Source organism: Polyodon spathula, chromosome 8 (genome assembly GCF_017654505.1).
Source record: "Polyodon spathula isolate WHYD16114869_AA chromosome 8, ASM1765450v1, whole genome shotgun sequence".
Taxonomy (NCBI): Eukaryota; Metazoa; Chordata; class Actinopteri; order Acipenseriformes; family Polyodontidae; genus Polyodon; species Polyodon spathula.
In genome coordinates this window covers 25,538,945-25,552,257 of record NC_054541.1, presented here as the reverse complement: position 1 = coordinate 25,552,257, position 13,313 = coordinate 25,538,945, and positions in this window count along the sequence as shown.

Below are 13,313 nucleotides of genomic sequence, written 5' to 3'. Positions count from 1 at the left end.
TGAATGAGCAACTTCTACAGGGGCCAGATTTGACTAACACTTTAATAGTTGTTATGATGAAATTTCGACAGGAGCCTATTGCATTGATGGAAGACTTTGAAGCAATCATTGCTGTAAAGAAAGGGAGCTGTAGGTGTAAAGAAATATAGCCATATCTACAAGTTAGATCCAGTGTTAGAAGACGGAATTTTGAGAGTAGGAGGGTGACTGAGTAAATAGGCGATGCTGGAAGAAACTAAACATCCTATAATCCTGTAAAAGGATCTTTATGTTTCCAAGCTTATTCTACACCATATTCATGAAGAAATGGGACATAATGGAAGAAACCACATGCTTTCCTGCTTATGCCAGAGATATTGAATCACAGGAGCTAATTTGGCAGCAAGGAGAGATATCTTTTAATGCATTGCCTGTCGCCGTCAGTGTGCCAACATTGCAGAACAGAAGATGGCCGATTTGCCAAAGGATCATTTGCTGCAGGATGAGCCACCATTCACAAATGTAGGCGTAGATTACTTCAGTCCAATTGAAATCAAGAGAGGTCGAAGTTTGGTCAAGAGATACGGAGTGATCTTTACATGTTTAGCTATAAGAGCAGTACATATTGAAGTGGCTTCTTCTTTGGACACAGACTCTTGCATTAATGCATATTGACGATTCATATGACAAAGAGGTCAAGTTTCAGAAATCCGATCTGACAATGGTACCAATTTCATTGGAGCTGAGCGTGAACTGCGAAAAGAGATTGCAAGCTGGAGTCAAGCCAAAATACATGGGGCAATGCTAAAGAAAGGCGTTAAGTGGATTTTCAACCCACCAGCAGGTTCTCACCACGGCGATGTGTGGGAAAGACAGATGCGGACTGTGAGAAAGATTCTCAGTGTTGTTCTGAAACAGCAAACACTTGATGATGAAGGTCTTCAAACAGTTCTTTGTGAAGTGGAAGCCATCATAAATGATCGTCCAATCACAAAAGTTTCTGATGATCCAAATGATTTGAATGATTTGGAAGCTCTTACACCTAATCATTTATTGTTGTTGAAGACTAAACCAATTATGCCACCTGGTTTGTTTAGAAAAGAAGATTTGTATGCTCGTCGTAGATGGAGACAGGTTCAGCACATGGCTGATTTGTTCTGGAAGAGACGGACACATGAGTACTTATCGTTGTTGCAGGAAGGCCAGAAGCGGTCACGCGTAGGAAGAAACTTCATCATGGGAAACGTTGTTCTGATAGTAGATGCTCAGCACCGTGTAACTCCTGGATGATTGGAAGAGTTGTGGAGATGATGCCAGACAGGAAGGGATTTATCTGACATGTTCGAGTACGGACTAAGACCAGTGTGCTGGAGAGACCCATAAACAAGCTCTGTCTACTATTGAAGCAGAGGGCAAGTGATTCAGATTTATTATTTATGAAGGACTTTAAAAATGTTTAGTCGTTCTAAGATATTTATTTCAGCTCCACAAAATGTTTGGATAATTGTTGTGCTTGTTGCTTAAAACAATTAGGAGCTGGAATGTAGGAGCTGAATTAGAATTTTGTATTTTGATTATAAAAAAGAATGTATTCTTATTTTAGTTTATTTATGTGTAATTATTATTATTACTGATTATGGATTGGTATGAGCTTCTTTTCTATGCACTGCGCCCTCGAGTGGTAGTTTTGTTTATAGCTAATGGCATTATTATTATGTTAGAATTCAGTTTTGAAAGTAAATGATAAAAAGAAAGAACAGAGATGACGCAGTGAGTTTTTGTAAGAGGAGGAGCAAATACAGTTTTCGACCGTTGAAACCGTTTGATACGTATATAGATTAATAACAAGACTGTATGCATAGAAATCATAAAAAAGTAGAATATAATAGGACCTAAGGATAAAGGATATAAAGACATAAGAAAAAGGATAAGAAAAAAGTTAAGCTGAAGAATATTCGTTTATGCTTGGATGGAGTTACTGTCATGGAACATATTGCTGTATTTGAAGGATTTTCCACTCATTTGGCTATTATTGGATGTAAGTAAAAAACGTATTGTTTTGTGAAGATTGGAAAGTCTATACACCTAGAATTATTCTTTAAGTTAAGAGTTGAAAGTGATACGTGAAGCACAGTGACTGGATGATGAGTCGTAATGTATAGGATACCTAGCTTACAAAAACTAAGAAGTGGTGAAATCGTATATTAAGAAGCCACCACACCCTTTAATAAATACGATTCGAATAAAGCTCATCTCATTATTCAGAGCAGGGTTCCTCATTTAAATACATTATCATGCATTACCATACAAATTGCATATTCATTCAGATTACCATATTATGGCACAATAAAATTGGTGTGCGCCATAATATGCCCACTATTTCACATGATAGTGAATCAAATTGCAATAGTAAATATGGAAATCATGAATGTGCACACTATTTGCAATTATAGTGTACCATAATGTTTCATGCCCTTTCGTAAATGAGGCCTGAAGTGTCTTAGTGTGGTATTTGAAACATCGAGGTACTCCAAATTGAAGTAGAAAATACAAGCAACGAACCAAAAGATTTTCAGCAGAAGAAAGGGAGAAAATGATGATTTTATAGTGCTTATAAAAGCTAATACAACCTAGACTAATGCTGCTTTAAGCAAAACATGACCAGTTCTTAATAAAAATGTTACTTGCAGCATAACCAAGTGAAGGACATATTGTCAGAAATGTCCTGACACAGAATATTTTCTTAGTATTTTTACAAGCCAGTTAAACCATCTTATATATATATATATATATATATATATATATATATATATATATATATATATATATATATGAATGATAAAACAAGGAAATTCGACACTTAAACAAATGCCTTGTCACAAGCTTATATAAGAAGTTTGTGGTTTGTATTTCATGATTATTGAATAAGTAAAATGTGCTTTCAGCAAAACTGCAATGGGGTGAGTGTTTGTAATAGATCCTTCTCTTGTTCTGCATCTGAATTTGATTCGCACAGCCCCTAACTTTGTAGTAGGTTTTCCTTTTTTGAAAGCCTTTCGTACACAGGGCATGAAACTGCTTAATTAGAGGATATAAAGTTTACTGCATACCAGGTTCCTTAGAAAATGCTCCACAATACAGATTACTTTACAGCCACTGCACACTCTGGGGGTGTCGCCCTCTGTTACAAGAGACTAAGCTTCAATGAGTTGTCCAGAGAGACCTACTGTAGGGTCTGGCACTAAATCAGGAATTAATCAGAATTAATCAGAAAGCTAACCAGGGCTAGTCCAAAGAATTATTAACACTGAACACAAACCAACACAACATAATTAATGGCCACTCCTTGGGAACCAGTAAACACTCCTGTACCTCAAACAATCAGAATAAGTGCTTCATTTACAAAAGGACGCTAAACTTTACGGTGCACGATAATTGCAATTAGTGTGCACGTTAATGATTTCTGTACCTACTACTGCAATTTTATTCATTATCATGCGAAATAGTGGGCATGTTATGGTGCATACTAATTTTATTGTGCCACACTATGGTAATCATAATGAATATGTGATGGTAGTATATGATAATGTATTTAAATGAGACATCCCACTCTGAATAATGAGATGAGCTTCGTTCAAACTGTATTTACGAAAGGGCAATAATTGTATTGTGCACATTAAAGTGAGCAATAATTAGTTTGTTTGGACACCAGGCTTTAACCACTGATAGGCTCGCTATTTAAACCTATTTTCCTGGCCTGAAAACTAGTGAAGTGCATTTCGATTCTTTTTACTGACTTGATTCACTAATGTGAAATAAATACATGTTGCTGAATTACTTGGTTATGAAAATTTGTTTGAATGGAAAAATCTGGCAGCAAGGGCCATTTAAGTTAAGACTTGGTGGGCCACACTGTAAAATATATATATATATATATATATATATATATATATATATATATATATATATATACACACACTGTAATGTATGTGAAAATGTCTATATAAATTGTATGTAGGCAAATATACTCAAATATACTACTTTACACAAAACACATTAACTAGAAGCAGCTTTCCTAGAACACTGACAAAAAAACTCTGTATCACAAATGTAATATAATGGAGGAAGTAGATGAGTATTTTACTTCCAAAGAAAATCAAACAGTAAAAAATGTTTTAAAAAAATGCTGCATATTAGAGTATATAAGGCTAAGTCTCAATATTTAACTTATATTCCAAAATATAATGTTATTAACACCACTGAAAAAATATACTGACAAGCTGTGAAAATGCTAAATATTAAACAGTACTACTATGAAATGTACCTTTTCATGACTTCTCTCTGGGCACTTCACTTCTTTTGTCACAAAGTTCATTATGTATTCTAATTCTGCAACTTTTCCACACAAAGCCTGTTGATGCAAAATCCAGTGTAAGAAAATTGGTACTTCTGCATTTCTTTATTTTTTGCAGCACTCTGCTATCCAATCCACTCTCTTGCTCAGTCATACATGGTGCGCCCTCTGTTATAATCCCACCACTTAGTTTCTTCCAAGGTAATTCTGCACTTTCCATGGCTTTTTGAAGTTACAAATGTAATTTCCTTTCTATGAGACTCCATAGCGTCTTTAATTTCCATTAAACTCAGAATATGTTGCTTTGTGCAATGTATCAGTGACGTTGTATGGTGGTGGTAATTTTTCAGGACATTTTTTCACTACTTTTTTGCTACGGATTTTAAATTTGCCTTCACTTTGATATGCTAATCAAAATGATGTGTGATGTGTGATGTGTTCTGTGTGCATGAGGAAACAGATCCTGTGTGCTATTTGACTGGCTATTTGACTACCTCTGAGCTGTGATTGGCTTAATGGCTGTGTCACTCATACAGTGCAGACTATACATGTTGAATACACATGTTCTATTAAAGTGGCAGGTTGTTTTGAAGAAGAATTCCAAAACAATACAGTACATCAACGCAATTTTAGAAACTAATGGGTGGGTCATATGCATTAACAGAGAAGGAAAAATTATTATTTTTTTTTTTACATCAGACAAGGAATACATGTTAAAATTAAAAGTTAAGCAGTGCAGTTTCACTTTATGTTGCCTCTGCCTGTCCCCTGCTGAGTGCTGCGTCTGTTGATTTTCAGTCAATGTAAGCCACCTCCACCTTCACAATAAGCCACTGACCAAAAGATACGCCAGGACCGCTGGGGCTTTTGATATCACTGTGGTCACGGGTAAGTCTCTGACATTATCGTGCACGTTAAATTATCGCTCACAATACATGTAGCATGCACAGTATGGTATGTAAATTAGCAAAAACTGTGCACATTAGGCTCACTACTTTACATGCATGCTAACTCCAAATTTAGTGCCCTTTTGTAAATGAGGCCCTACATGTATTCGTATTACATGGTTTTAAATTGTATACGCAGTGCAGGAGTGGCAGCCCTAGACGATGCAGGCTTGATCCTTGGGAGGTAGCTTCAGCTCCTCTGGTAGTGGTGGCAGTAGCAACAGGTAGTCTCCCTCTGGCGGAGGAGACAGGAGAAACAGGTAATCTCCGTCTGGCAGTGGATGCAGGAGTCTCCTATCTTTGGAGACTGTTGCGGTTCTCCCTCGGTTGCTGGACACACGGGCTCCTCCCTTCTGGCCACTGGACGCGTCGGCTCTTCCCTCCTGGCCGCTGGATGCACGGGCTCCCCACTCCTGGGCGCTCCCGCTCCTTAGTTCACCTCTTGAGGTGGAACCAGTTGTCCAAGGTGTTCACTTCTTCCCAGCGGACCAACTCCCAGAAAAGGGGTCCTATTATGGGCATTCCCCCCAGAGATGCCCAAACTCTCTGCTCTTTCCACACTGGGGTGTCCCCCCCCCACCCCACTCCATTCTCCTGCCGTTCCTGATTATAGAACCAGGTCTCATATGTCATTTTGTTTTTCTTCAGAGACCCAGTTCAAAACAAAACAAAAAATTGCAACTGCAATACTTCTCTTGGCCTGAGTCTTCGAGGCGTTGTCAATCCCTCACAGGACACCACATGTTGTACGATGACTTTGTGGTGACGTCAGACCAGGAATAGAATTGACACACAGAATTGTGAGGTAAGAACTGCTGCACATTTTATTAATAAATAAATAAAAAGTTTGAACAAAACAGAAACAAACAGTGCATTCAAAATATAATGACTTGATGGCCAAAACAAAACAGACAACACAGACACAAAACAAAAAAAAGTATTGTGCTGGTGTAAACCAGCAAGGGTAGCAATTGCTTTCTCCTCTTGACTCTCATTCCTCCTCTGAACTCACTCAACACTTTTCTGCCAAAGCTGCTTGTTTTTCTATTGTGGCCGAGGGATTAACCTGCTATCAATTGCCCAGTTTAATCCCCAGACCACATTCGGCTCAGGGTTTTTCATATGCATGGTCAACAGCTAGTTTGTCAATAAGCACTCGCTGTTGACCGCGCTTTCTCACATTTTTATCTGGATGTTGTACGTTAACCCCATTCAGGCTGTAAACAATAATAACAATTAAAACAGCGTGTTTTTAAATACACCAAACAGTACAACAAATACGAATACAAAATAACACAAATACACACAGGGGTGGCGTGTATATAATTATTGTTCTTGTCACTGTATAACAAAATAGATCATTTTGGGTGTCACTGTATAACAAACTAGACAATATTAGGTGTAAAGTATTAAAGTAGCCAGTGAGTGCACATGTTTATAGACATGGAAACATATGTGATTGTGAAAAAACACTTCTTAGCAAATCTGTCAAGACTTTTAAAATAAACAATCACACCACATTTGCCTCTGAGGTCACAATCACTTAGCCCTCCTCCACTGGCACATGGGTGGTTCTAATGGAGGTTAAGGATTTGTGTCATTACTTTGCATCAGTCACTATACTCCAGAAAGAAAAACAACAAACATGGCTTGCAGCAAGTGTGATGAGAGAAAAGTACAGCCTTGGGACGCTGAGGAAGTCCAGAATGTAGTTTGTCTGTGGGCAGATAGAAGTGTTCAGGAAGATCTGGAGTCAGAAATGAAAAAGTTTATGCCTGAATTCTGACGATTTGAAACAAATGGACATAAACCTTGGTTACAGTATTCACACACTAAGAAACACAAAATTCTACCAAATTTCTCAACCTTGGCCTTTATTCTATTAATAAAGAAAAAAAATACAGAACACAAACACAGTACTGTACAGCTGTACCATACATACAACTACAGCTCTCTTTGCACTCGCACAAATTCTTTTTTTTTTAAGCACCCAACTTAAAACAACAACTATCCTTAAACATTATATCACTTTCAAATCATATTTTTAAAACCTTTTTTCTCCTTCAACAGAACTAATTAAACTTTAGTAAGTCAATATAATCCGTACAATTTGTTGATTACAAAATATAGCAATACAAGATACAGATGTACTGTTGGTCTTTTAATGCGTGTGATGTCAGTAGCATAGATAGGCTATGCAAAACAACCCAGGGTCCCCTTAACCGCACTGTGAGGGCTCGGTACAGCCCCGGCACGGCTCGGTTGTACAATGGAAAAGAGGCATTAGGCACTCAGTTGGGGAAATTTGATCTTGACCGTCAGCAGCACGATATAACATTCGAAATATATGAAGAAGCATAATTTACATTAGTACACAATTCTAGTATGGCAAAAAAAAAAAACTTATGGGAAGGTGCAATGGTTGGGGAAATGACATACTGTACTGCAAACTCCCCTTCAAGTTTGTGTCAGTGTGGCAAATAAAAATAAATCACAGGTACACTCAAATGCAACTCCTCATTAACACAAGAATCACCTGTTAGAGGTTTATTCTGGCCCATCTAGAAGCCTGGAACGTCTTACTGCATGTAACAAAATGTCGAAAAACCAAGCCATGCCATTCCTTCAACACTTTATTCAACCTGCTTCTTTTTTCATTAACCCACAATGCACCCCTGAAACATATCCAGTCAGCTTAATCAGCTAGCACCATCCCCATGTCACGCACTTAACTCCGTCACCGATGTTGGCTTGTTAATTGCGTGCTTAGGTCTGTGACGCCTCTCGACCCCCTTCATGTATTACATTTATTTTTCATGTTTTTGTTTCACTTGCTGCATGCTACAGTTGCGAAGCCAGAAGTGCGGAATGCTGTGCCACGGTTCAGCTGCTGCCATATCAGGGCCTTTTCATAAAACTGTCAGCAGCTGGCAAGATTGTGCCGCTTGGTCATTATATTGTAAAGTGAGGGGGGTGAAAAATAAATAATAATAAGTGCTGACACACGCAGCAGTCTGAGCTAAGTGGGCCAGGCCTGCAACCATTCGCATCACCGCAAGCCTGCAAGATCTCCAGTGATAATACAAACAAAGCAAAATTATATGCTATTATTGCTGTCGTTCCCCTTGACATTGTGCCATTAATAAGAGCTTTGTGGAGGGCCCTTTTCTGGTTGCACTGAGCATAATGAGCTCTTTGACAGATTTCTTTTTTTTAAATCCTCCCTTCTTTAAAGAAACCCAACATATGCCATTCTTCTGCTATCAATAGCTTTGTTGTTTGTTTGCCCAGTAATTTCAAGTTAATGTCAAGTACAATAAGGTATTCTGGCTTGAGGCTGTGCAAACAGTAGGCACATAAAAGCAGTGCAGTGCTCAAAAAGAGCTTAATTTTCATTTATTGAACGAGCACCACCCTTAGATGCTGTTTTCTTTTTTTTTACAGAAACTATTCAGAACTATAAAAACAGCACATGTCAAGTACACACTTATACCTCACATATTTCTGATGTCTACTGTACAGAACTATTTAGATATATAGAAATGAAAATGTATTGAAAATGTTAGGGTGATTCAAGGTGACATATGCTTCTGGTATTAGACTGCATATGTTCTTGATATTGGAAATGTGTAGGGAAGCACTGTCCCGTTTCATCAATTCTACAAAGCACTGAGATTAATCAGCAGCGTTTTAAGACATTTCACTTTATTGTCCTGTTGTCCTTTGTGTTGGTGTGGTGCGCACAAGACCAAGTACAATGGAGGGGCCCCTCAGCCCTATAGACTGTCCCTACCTCCCCCCCCCCCCCCCCCCCCCCCCATTCTTTCAGCTTCTCAGGAAATGCTTAGGTGCCAATTAGCACCAATTAGTACCATTAATGCTTTTCATATAATAATGAAGTGCTCTGTTCACCGATTACTCAGCTGAATTCATTGTGCCTGAACCCCAAATAGCTATGAGCATTAGTCCCATGCGATTGGACCTTTGTGTCAGGGGTCAAAGGTAAATATCTTGCTCAGAGAAATGCACTACAATACATAACTGATGTATGATGATTACCAGGTTACTAAACTATAACATTTATTTTAATAGTTTAAAGCTGCTTATTATGCAGCACAACTAGTGGCAATGAGGGTCTGTGAAAAAGGAGCATTATTCAAGTCTGTATACCGTTGTTTGTTATTTGGCACAGGACCAAATAAACACTTCTTAGAAGTTTCAAAGCCGACATGCAGGGTCATTTACAGGAATTATTTTGGAAAAAACTGTTGCTCCTCATTTCTATTGTAATTAAGTATTGTAAGTGCATGTGAGAATGTGGCTGGAGCCTTAATTGAATGATTGATGATTAATTAGGCTCCAGCCACATGGGATATAATGATGGACTAATCCTTTGTCTGGTGGTGGTGTTTAGCTGAGTGTTTGTATTTGTGGGAAGGCGAGTGCCTAGCCTGTTTTGTTTAACCTTTTATTTTTGCCCTTATGCTTGTTTATTTGTTCCTGTCTTTTGTTTGTGTTAATAAACCAGAGACTCAGAGTCTCCTTTTTGATCCTATCCTGCTACATATGGTGTTAGAGTGGGGTAGCGCCTCCTTGAGCAGAACTGCATTTGCTTTCACTGACCAAAGGGCAAATATTCAAAGGTATTTTCTCATCTTTCTTGCAACTCTTGCAAAGTGAGTGAAATCTAAAAGAACTGCAGAGAAACTGCAATTATTGCAGTGTGCAGAAATTAATAAATTAACATGAATTAACACAGGAAATCAACTGCAACACTCTCGAGGTAAATAACAATCGCAACTTTTTGCAAAATGAAGATGCATTATTTGGGCTTGACGAGGCATAGCCCCAGCACCTCTTCAGCTATGAAAGTTACAAATGCCATTAAATGTTTTGCTCTCAAATGCATTTTCTTACAATTGTCAACACAGTTTTATCCATTCTGCAAGTTATTGTGTGAGCTGAACAGAGACAGTCCACTGCCAGGGACATTGAATTACTTTAGCATTTACGTGCCATAAAGATGACACTGGCTGCGAAATGACTGCGACTCTATTGTTGTTTTTTATACAGAAATTAAATAAGCTTATTTAATTTTAAAAATGTCTTGAATGATACAAAAGAAGTGAGATGTAACTGAGATGTATTTACCCGTGAGCAGTAGGATGTAGTTCTGAGAGGTCCATGTGGGTACATGTGAAGCCATCTTGAGGTAAGGAATGCAATTTAAAAGTTTTAAAAAAAAGTGATCAAAATGTAAACATAAAAAGAAATGAAAACAGCACACACCTTTTGTAAACGGTTCCAGCAACACATGGGAACATGTAACACAATAAAATAAAAAGGTCCTTATGTACCCTTTAAGCCATGGCCTTGTTGCTGTCGAGGTGAAAATCAATTTTAAAAAGATCATTCTGTTTTCAGTAAGCAGACCTGTAGTATCAAATAGCAGGGATGCATCTAATTTGCAAAACACACAGAGTGTTCTCAGTTTTAGTTTACGTGTCAGATATCACATTTATTATCAGTTACTTCCCCTGAACTTTCCAATAATTACATTTTTTTTAGGTCGGCACAACTTGCATGTGTGCTAATTTAAACTGTAAGCCCCATGGTTCGTCTGCAGACCCAGCATGTAACACGACTAGTTTTATCAAGATTTTTAACAAGCAAATACTGAGAGTTATGTTTCATACAGGGAGAGGGAGGAAGACTCTAGAAAAGATTCCCAAAGCTTTTACTGTAGTTCCTGTACCTGCTTTTTGCAGTGGTTTCAGCACTGTTCCTTGTGGACAGCAACAGTTCACACAAACAAACGACCCCCAAAACTGTACATATGCCAACAATACAAAGCGGTTCTGTAGTCCAAGCTCAGTTCAAAAAGTGAAGGCCGCAGCCCTGCTGGGCCCTGCTGATTGCACCATACCTGGCCTTGTGAACACTTGTCTCTTGTTTCTTTTGCACAAAAAAAAAAGAAAAAACAGTTCACACTTAGAGAACAAAGAAGGAGGAAATTATAGAAGAACTGAATGTGATCGTTATCATGGAGACTGCCAGCTAATACAGCATAACACTATGTGTTTAGCCAGCTCAGTTAAATAGACTTGATTACAAGGTTTTGCTGGCACAGCAATCAAGTCTATTGAGCAAAGGCAGTATCCCTGAAACCATTGTGGACAGTGTGAACAGTGGGCAACGAGGAATGAATGAAAAGACTGCTTAATAGTATCCCAAGGCTGGAATAATACTTTGGATTGTGAATCTTGTACTTCAGTTTATTTTAAATTCACAAGCAGTGCATATCTAAGAAACTGTAAAAGACTGAAAAAGTCTTTTTGGTTAAACTCTTAGAATTGTTCTCATTGTTGTATCTTATAGAATTGTTCACTACCCCTGGCAACCTCCCAGTTCCTACAGATTTTTAAGTACCTTGCTGTAGTTTAGAAAGTTAACACTGCAACTTCCTGATGCCCTTTTATGCTGAAGGTCAACTGTATGGTCTGGCCTCACTCCCAAGGTCCTATCCTCACACTGGTAGACTATGGAAGTTAGTTACAAAAAATCTAGATCAAAAAGACCAAAAAGATATGCAGCCTTTACTGTACATCAAAGATAATGCCAATAAGAGGAAAGGCAGATTGTATAGCCTTGGTTAACACTATTTTAAAAACAATTATCTCATCGGCTTTACTACCAGTTTAAGAGTTCTGCATGTTTTCCTGTTCTACATATGACCTGTGTTAATGTTATTTCTGCCTGTAGTTTTTCTACAGTTGAGTAATACATTAGTGTTCTTAAGTCAGTGCCTCCTCACTCTTCTCCCCCTTTACAGGGCAGTTCAGGACAGACTGGGGGTTTGAAAGAACATATTGTCAAACCTGCTTTTGTGATTGTGGCCTGAGCTTATCTTAAAAGTTTAGTTAACCTTCTGCAGTGGGGTACACAGATCGTCTTGATGTTTGTCTGCTCACTGTTTGATACTTTCAACCTATTTTTTAATTACTTTTTTTTAACTGTCATACAGAAGCAGATATCTTCTAACAGTTATGCAGCACCTTTATACAGTAATGATATTGGAATTTTAGTTTTATCCCATTTCACCCTGCCCATGCACTTCTGTATGGCTACAATCCAACTCCTTTTTAAAAACCGGTGTTGAAGGTGCTCTATTCAACACAAGAGGCTTCCCACCTGGCCTTGTGATTAGTAGTTAATTTTTCATCTCGGACAAAAGAAGGAGACAACCTATCCGTTCTAATTACAAACTTTCCACTTAATACAACAAGGCTGTTTATAGTTTTGGCAACTTGAGCTTTCTCACTGAATAAACAAAAAGGTATTTAAATATGGATTGGTTAAGTAAATTGACATGCAAAACACAATTAAAGTTTCACTGAGCCTGCTTCCTTTATCAGACAGATCTGTGCATTGTATCAACCTCTACTCTCATTGGAGTTTTAGCACTGGTCAATTTAAAGCCCAGGATGGGTTTTGCATCTAAAGGTTGTTTAGTAAAATGTTGGATTAATATGTATTCAAAATGTAGAAGAAATCTATTACATTTGAGGGCATGCTAATATCATGCAATCAACTATACATGTGCAGTAGTACTTCATGGTAGAAAGCCAGCTACTGTATAAGTTACTTGTTATAACAAGAAGTCCTTGTGTTTTTTATTGACAGTTAATTTTACAATAGTGACAGACAACTTATGTATTCTTATATTTTCTACCCATAAAATATGACGGAAATCTACACATGTCCTTCATGTTTTTATCCTTGATTCCAACCAGTTCATCCTTCATTCTTATGTTCCTAACATTGCTAATGGATAATTGCATGGTCCATTTCATCCTCTCTCTTGCGTTACATATCACATAACTATAGATTTTATCAGTCATCTCCAGTACAATTTATTTCTTCACGGAACAAGGCTGAAGCAAATTAAAATGTTTTTTTTTTTTTTCATCTCAGCAAACCAATACCCACTAACATGCAACTGGCCCATCAAGAATAATGTTTCGTTTTGTCCT